The sequence below is a fragment of the Euphorbia lathyris genome, chromosome 1 (assembly GCF_963576675.1).
Source record: "Euphorbia lathyris chromosome 1, ddEupLath1.1, whole genome shotgun sequence".
Taxonomy (NCBI): domain Eukaryota; kingdom Viridiplantae; phylum Streptophyta; class Magnoliopsida; order Malpighiales; family Euphorbiaceae; genus Euphorbia; species Euphorbia lathyris.
The window spans coordinates 93,961,667-93,969,900 of record NC_088910.1 but is presented as its reverse complement, the minus strand read 5'-3'; positions in this window follow the sequence as shown (position 1 = coordinate 93,969,900).

The following is an 8,234-nucleotide window of genomic DNA, read 5'->3' as shown; positions in this document are numbered from 1 at the left end:
AGAAACAGCAGCAGAAGCCCTGGTATTGAGTGTAAGAAGTCCTCTGGAGTCTTGGGTATTAGACTCAGGAGCTTCGTTTCATTCATGTAGTAGTGCAGATTTGATGAAAAACTATACCCCTGGGAAATTCGGCAAGGTTTATCTTGCTGATGATGAACCTTTGGAGATTATAGGGAAGGGAGATGTTTCGATCAAATCCCCGAATGGATCTGTGATAAAGCTGTCTGGAGTAAAGCATGTTCCTGGCCTAAAGAGAAATCTGTTGCCAATTGGGCAAATGGATGATGAAGGTTATTATGTAATCTTTGCAGGTGGTACTTGGAAAATGACCAAAGGAGCCATGGTGGTTGCCCGTGGTGAGAAGGTTGGATCGTTGTACTTAACAGACAACGTTTTCAATAGCATTGATGTCGTGAGGGAGAATGTCAATGCAGATTTATGGCACTGTCGTCTTGGTCACATGAGTGAAAAGGGGATGAAAGTGCTGTGTTCAAAGGGTCTGCTGCCGGGTCTGAAATCTGCTGATCTTAGGCTGTGTGAGGATTGCATATTCGGGAAGCAGAAACGAGTCAGTTTCTCTAAGGTAGGCAGAACTTTGAAGAAAGAGAAGTTGGAGTTAGTTCACAGTGATCTATGGGGTCCTACACCTGTGAAATCTCTTGGTGGAGCTTTGTATTACATGACCCTCATTGATGACTCCACTAGGAAAGTGTGGATCTATTTTCTGAGAAAGAAATCTAATGCTTTTGATTCCTTTCGAAAATGGAAGGCCCTGGTTGAGAATGAGATAGGTTTGAAGGTAAAGTGCTTGAGGTCTGACAATGGTGGGGAGTATGAGCTTAGGGAATTCAAGGAATTCTGTGCTGAGAATGGAATCCGCATGGAAAAGACTCTGAAAGGAACTCCTCAGGAGAACGGAGTTGCAGAACGAATGAACAGAACTCTGTGTGAGCGTGCTAGAAGCATGAGACTGAAGTGTGGAGTTCCGAAGATGTTCTGGGCAGAAGCAGTTAACATTGCAGCATTCTTGATCAACAAAGGGCCATCGACTCCCTTGCAGAGTGGCATTCTGATGCGCCCTCACCTAAGTTAGAGATGAGAACTCACTAAGGGATAAGTGTACCCCGTCGTTATCAAGTAATAAATTTCTGGTTAAGTCCAGGTTATCGTCCACAGGATTTATTTCTGCAAGTATCGAGCTATCGGTTTTAGGTGTTATCTAGGCTTAGGGGGTTTTGAGTTTGTTTGTTTAAGTTAATCTACTCCTAGGTTGAATTATACTAATCCTAGCTAAGTTATCTGATTCTAACTAAGTTATTCTATGCCTAATTAAGTTACTCTACCCCTAATTAAGTTAAACTACTCCTAATTGATCTTTCACTAATGCAATTATCCGAAGGAACATGGTATGAACGATAATAATGAAGATAGATTATTAGGTCTATTGAATAAAAACCTAATCTGAGTCACTTGTATTCAAGGCGATTAACCCTACTTACCCTCCTGAGGTTCCTAGCGCGTGATTCCCTAAGGCCGAAACTAGGTCTAAGGCTCAGTAAATTGGCGCTTAATCAACTAAGAGGTCGTCAATCTCCTAGGCTCTGACTAGGTCAGATTCAGCTCGCAATATGTGCCTACTAGATTTTGGGGCTTTTGAATGAGTTAAACCAATTGAATAAAGCATAAGACAGAGATTAGACAAATAATCATAGAACAAAACAAGAGCTAAATTATTATTAAAGGCGAAGATAAATGTCACAAGATACAATAAGCTAAGTTCGGCAACTGTATCAAAGAGTACAAACAAGGAAAGATAAAAGGAGATACAAAAATCCCTTTCAGGGAACCTGTTTACTCTGCAGCCGGTGACTTAATCTTAAGGACGGACCTTGATAATTCCTCGAGAAAAAGCTTTGAAGGAGCTTCAATGGAAGTCGAAGAAGATGGAGGAGATGGAGAGGAATTACAAGGGGAAAGCTAAGATAATTTACAAAATTGAAAGATATCTAAATTACATTGGAAAAACTCTATTTATAGGCGTGGCTCGGCCCTCTTTTTGACCTATTTTCGTGTCCTTATTGGTGTAGGAAGTTGTGGGGTCCATCGTGGCTTCGTGGGGGCGGAATTGGTCTTTTTGACCAATTCCCGCAGGTCTGCTCGCCGAGCAGGGCTACTCGCGACGAGCAGCGCCCTGCTCGCCGAGCAGGCGCCTGGTGGCCTGCTCGGCGAGCAGGCTCCTACTCGCCCGAGCAGGCATCCTGCTCGCCCGAGCAGGCCTCTGGCGGCCTGCTCGGCGAGTAGGCCTCCAGGGGCCTGCTCGGCGAGCAGGCGTGGCCTACGGAGGCCTGCTCGTCGAGCGTTTTCGCCCGGTATGCCCTTGATGCTTGCTGAATGCCGTCGAAGCCCTTTTTCGCCCGAACTTACACCTGCGCACGTACAGAAACTCCAGATAACATTAGTCCAAAGGCTAAATTGATCCGTCAATCGCTTATTTTGAGCAAACGCTTTGTTTGGTGCGACTTTTGACGGACCAATTAGCTTCAAAAGATAATGGAATTATACTATGCATGCTATTTTGGCCGTAATTGCCTAGATTGGTCATAAAACGAGCCTAAACAACGAAAAATAAATAAAACGTTTCCAATTCCTAACTAACTCACACAAAAGCATTTAAATGCGAGAAATGCTCGCTTATTAACTAAATAATACTAAAACCCGTCCAAAAACCGTACCCAAAGATAGGGGTTTTTGACCCCTATCAAACCTCCTCGCACTTAAAACTTTACTTGTCCCCAAGTAAACTAAAAACTAAACCCGCCATCACAAGCAAGCTAGAAAACCTCCCGGTTTGACTAGGTGCTTGACACAATTTCGAGCATCTGTAATTACATGCATTCGGAAATACAAAGTAGAGACACGATATCCAAAGGCCGCACTCAATTATCATAGGTCATAGTTTTAAGCAAAAGGACACATGTTCAATTAAACGAGTTTAAGGGGATCGCTAAGTAGAACACCTCACCATAGGTAGTTCACTCATTTCACACAGTTTTGGTGGCTAAAGTGTTTACTCTCGGCTTATGTTCTTGCTTAGGATTGCGTTGATTTTGCACGTTCATCCGAGTTCCTCTACTATGCTATATGATTCCGATGATATCAAAAACAGCCTCTAATCGGGGTTGTAATGTGGTTAGAGGGTTAAGGTACAACAAGGGTTAATAGTTCTAGCGCTACAAAAACAAAGTTCAAATGGCTTTAGCGAATATGAAGTGACTGAGCTTTTTATTCATCCCTTATTTTCTTTTTGGGATGTTTTCTTGAGACGTTTTTTATTTTTAAGAACTGGGGAATGAAGTTCTTCCCTTTTGTTCGTCTCTTTTCTTTTCTTTTCTTTTTCTGTTTTTCTCTTTTTTTTTTCTTTTTGGGATAGTGATGCCCATTCACTTCTTAGCCTTTTGGCTTGCTACTGTAATGCCATAAACAAAGATAAAGCGCTAGAAGAAAACAAAGGCTCAATTTGAGCTTTGCAAAAATTTTGGGTTAAGTAGCAAACCAAGTTGTGATTTGCAAAAATAGGTTAGAACGAACGAAAAATCTATAAACTACAAAAATATAGGCTCAAGGGGCTTCCTAGAGTGGATGAAAAAGAAAAAATAAGGTAAAGAAAAAGGGTTAATTCTAATGAGGCTGATTCATCGTTTATCATCTCAAATCATTGCATGTAGGTTCAACACAGTATTATGTGCAAAATCTGTAATCTTCCACAAGTCAAAGCATTCACACAAAAATGTCAAGAAAAAGAGCTTTTTGATGTTCGCTCTTAGGCTCAAATTCAACTCACAATTCTTTGGGTTTCAATTTTGTGTTTACTAGTTTTCCCCAAACTCAAGTTTAACGTCACATGCCTTCAATTCTTAAGTTATCTACCTAAGTAATGATTTTAGCATTTCTTCAAAAGTAGGGTCTAAATGCAAACCTTAGCTCATGCTTTTACAGATACAAGGGTTGTGTCCTACACCTAAACTAGTTGTCATGCAATTTTAGATTCGGTTCTCAGCCCTCAAGGATAAATAACGAAGTTTAGATTCGAAGGAGGTTCACGGTTTTAGGTCCTAAAAACGAAAAACATAAACAAAACCCAAAAAACGCTAAACTAAACTAGACACGACGCAATAAAAATTTTAAAATTTATACAATTTTTGTAAGTTTGTCTACCCCTCCTCCTCTCACTAAAAATATGCAATAAGTTCCAACATTGCATCACAAATCATGAAGTACGAGTGTAAAGAGTTAGGGTGGAGAAGACAACTTACTGATCGGCCTCCCATTTTGTGCTTGTCTGTAGGCGCAGAACTTGTACGTCCGAATCGTTCTTGCCAAGATAGAGCTTTAGCCGGTGCCCATTTACTTTTTGGGTGGCCCCATCCCTCCCTTTGATTTCAACCATTCCGGAGGGGTGTGCGTTGATGACCGAGAATGGCCCGTGCCATCTACTTTTGAGTTTGCCCGGGAAGAATCTCAGTCGGGAGTTGTATAGTAGTACTTGGTCACCTATTTCAAAGGTTTTCTTTTGTACTTTCCTATCATGCACCCTCTTGGTTCGTTCTTTGTATAGCTTGGCATTTTCGTAAGAATTGTACCGGAGCTCATCCAGCTTGTGCAGCTGAGTTAGCCGTAGTTCACCTGAAAGTTTTGGGTCAAAATTCAAATATTTCAGCGCCCAATAAGCCTTATGCTCTAGTTCAACCGGTAAGTGACAAGATTTTCCGAAAACCAAACGATAGGGGGACATTCCTATTGGAGTCTTGAAAGCTGTCCGATATGCCCAAAGAGCATCATCCAACTTAAGGCTCTAGTCTTTTCTAGCATTCCCTACTGTTTTTTCAAGAATACGTTTCAACTCTCTATTTGACACCTCTACCTGGCCACTCGTCTGAGGGTGGTAGGGTGTTGCAACCCTATGAGCTACGCCATACTTTTGGAGCAACATGTCAAATTGCCTATTGCAAAAATGGGATCCCCCATCACTGATGATGGTCCAGGGGGTCCCCAATCTAGTAAAAATATTCTTCCTCAGAAATCTCATCACTACTCGAGCATCATTTGTGGGTAGAGCTTCTGCTTCTACCCATTTGGAAACATAATCAACCGCCACAAGAATGTATTGGTTGTTGTGTGACATGGGGAAGGGTCCCATGAAATCTATGCCCCAAACATCAAATAGCTCACACACGAGTATACCTTGTTGAAGCATCTCATTTCTCCTAGAGATATTTCCTACTCTCTGACATGCATCACAGTATTTAATATAGCTATTAACATCTTTATGCATTTGTGGCCACCAAAACCCACTTTAGAGGATTTTTGCCACTGTCCTATCTGGCCCGAAGTGGCCACCTGGTTCCCTAGAATGACACATATTAATCACAGAATCTACCTCCTCTTCAGGTATACATCTCCTAATTATGCCATCAGTGCAGAATCGAAACAAATATGGTTCTTCCCAAAAATATTGTTTGTTTTCAAACATAAACTTACGTTTTTTGCTTACATCTAAATCAGGGGGAAGAATGTTACCGACTTTGTAGTTCGCGATGTCTGCAAACCAGGGGAGAGATCGTACCGAATACAATGTTTCGTCCGGAAATATCTCCTTGATTGCCTCATGTTCTAAGGTTTGTTGATCTGACTCTAACCTGGATAGATGGTCTGCTATTACGTTTTCCACCCCTTTTTTGTCTCTGATCTCGATGTCAAATTCTTGTAGTAGTAAGATCCAACGGATCAGCCTAGGTTTTGCATCCTGCTTGCTCATCAGATATCTCAAGGCTGCATGGTCAGTAAAAACAATTACCTTAGATAGCACCAAATAAGATCTAAATTTGTCAAAGGCAAAGACTACGGCTAGCAATTCCTTTTTAGTTATTGAATAATTTTGTTGTGCATCATTCAAGGTTTTGCTAGCATAGAAGATTGGATGAAAAAGTTTATCCACCCTCTGCCCAAGACAGGCTCCTACGGCCAGATCACTGGCATCGCACATTAACTCAAAGGGAAGGGACCAATCCGGGCTTACCATAATAGGTGCTTCGATTAATTTCTTTTTCAGTAATTTGAATGCAGACATACATTCTTCATTGAAATTAAAATCAGCATCTTTCAGTAATAATTGAGTGAGGGGTTTAGTGATTTTTGAAAAGTCTTTTATGAACCGTCTATAAAACCCCGCATGTCCTAAAAAGCTCCTAACCAATTTCACATTGGTAGGAGGTGGCAGTTTTTCAATTACCTCAATTTTTGCCGGATCGACCTCGATCCCCTTCCCCGACACCTTGTGTCCTAATACTATACAATTTTGGACCATAAACTGGCACTTTTCCCAATTGAGTGCCAAGTTTTTGTCTTCACAACGTTCTAAGACTCGGTCTAAGTTTTCAAGACATTGGTTGAAAGTAGGTCATACAACATTAAAATCATCCATGAAAATTTCTAGGAACTCCTCGACCATGTCAGAAAACATAGCATCATACAACGTTGGAATGTGGCAGGGGCATTACATAATCCAAAAGGCATCCGCCTATATGCGAAAGTCCCATAGGGGCAAGTGAATGTGTTTTCTCTTGGTCCAAAGGGTCCACAGGAATTTGCATATAGCCGGATAGCCCATCTAAGGTACAGAAAAATTCATGTCCTGCCAACCGTTCCAACATTTGATCAATAAATGGTAAAGGAAAGTGGTCTTTACGGGTGGCCTCGTTTAATTTCCTATAATCTATGCATACACGCCAACCCGTAACCTTTCTAGTTGGGATTAATTCCCCTTTTTCATTTTCCATTACCGTTGTTCCCCCTTTTTTGGGCACGCATTGAACCGGGCTTACCCATTGGCTATCAGAAATCGAAAAGATGATACCTGCGTCGAGGAGTTTTATAACCTCGGCTTTTACCACCTCTTTCATGTTAGGGTTGAGCCGTCGTTGAGGTTGGGTGGATGGCTTGATCTCTTCCTCAAGGAAAATTCTATGTGTGCAGATTTTGGGGTCGATGCCTTTGATGTCGTGAATTGACCATCCAAAGGCCCCTTTATGTTGCATCAGCACCTCCACCAATTTTTCTTCCTGTTCAACTGTCAACAAAGAAGAAATAATAACGGGTAAATCTGTGGGAGGTTGAAGAAAAACATATTTCAGATTGTTGGGCAAGGGCTTAAGCTCCAATTTTGGAGGTTCCTCTAATGAGGTTTTGGGTTTAGGTTTGATCTCACGATCAAGGTCCTCTTTTCTACCTTTAACCCAATAACATTTTTCAGGTGGGAGATCTTCAAATGGTTCATTCGAGTTTTCACATTCCTCACCACCTAGACCGAGTTCTAAAGAGGCATTTCTTATGTTAAGGTCAACTTCCTCAATACATTCATCTATTAGCGCATCTACAAAGTTACAACTTTTGGAGCGTTCTTGAGGAAATTTCATAGACTCATAAACGTTAAATGTTACCTCTTCGTCCTGCACCCTTAGGACCAATTTACCTCCATGGACGTCTATCAGTGTCCTACCGGTTGCAAGGAACGGTCTCCCAAGAAGAATGGGGACGGAGTCATCTTCTTCCATGTCGAGGACCACAAAATCGACCGGGAAGATCAGTTTGTCCACCTTCACCAATACATCTTCAACTATGCCTCTAGACCGTGCGATCGACCTATCTGCCAGCTGCAGTTTCATGTTTGTTGGTTTAGGCTCTCCGAGTCCCAATTTCCTGAAAATTGATAAAGGCATAAGATTAATGCTTGCTCCTAAATCGCATAATGCCCTATCTATGTGCATGTTGCCTATCCTACACGGGATGGTAAAGCTCCCTTGATCTTTAAGCTTGGGGGGTAATTTATGGGTGATTATGGCCGAGCATTGTTCTGTTAAAGCCACTATCTCATTTTCCCCAAACTTTTTCTTTTTCGACAACATGTCTTTAAGAAATTTTGCATAGTTCGGCATTTCCTCTAGTGCTTCCATTAATGGAATGTTTATTTCTAATCTACTAAGGATTTCTGAAAACCGAGCGAATTTCTTATCTAGGTTGGCCTTTTTCTGTTTCTGAGGGAATGGCAGTTTTGGTGTATAAGGCCTAACTACTTTTTCTACAGCTACTTCAGGAGCTGGAGTTTCAGATGCGGGACCGGGGTTGCTTACCACTTCCGGTTCCCTACTTACCTGAGGTGACGGATACGTTTGCGATGG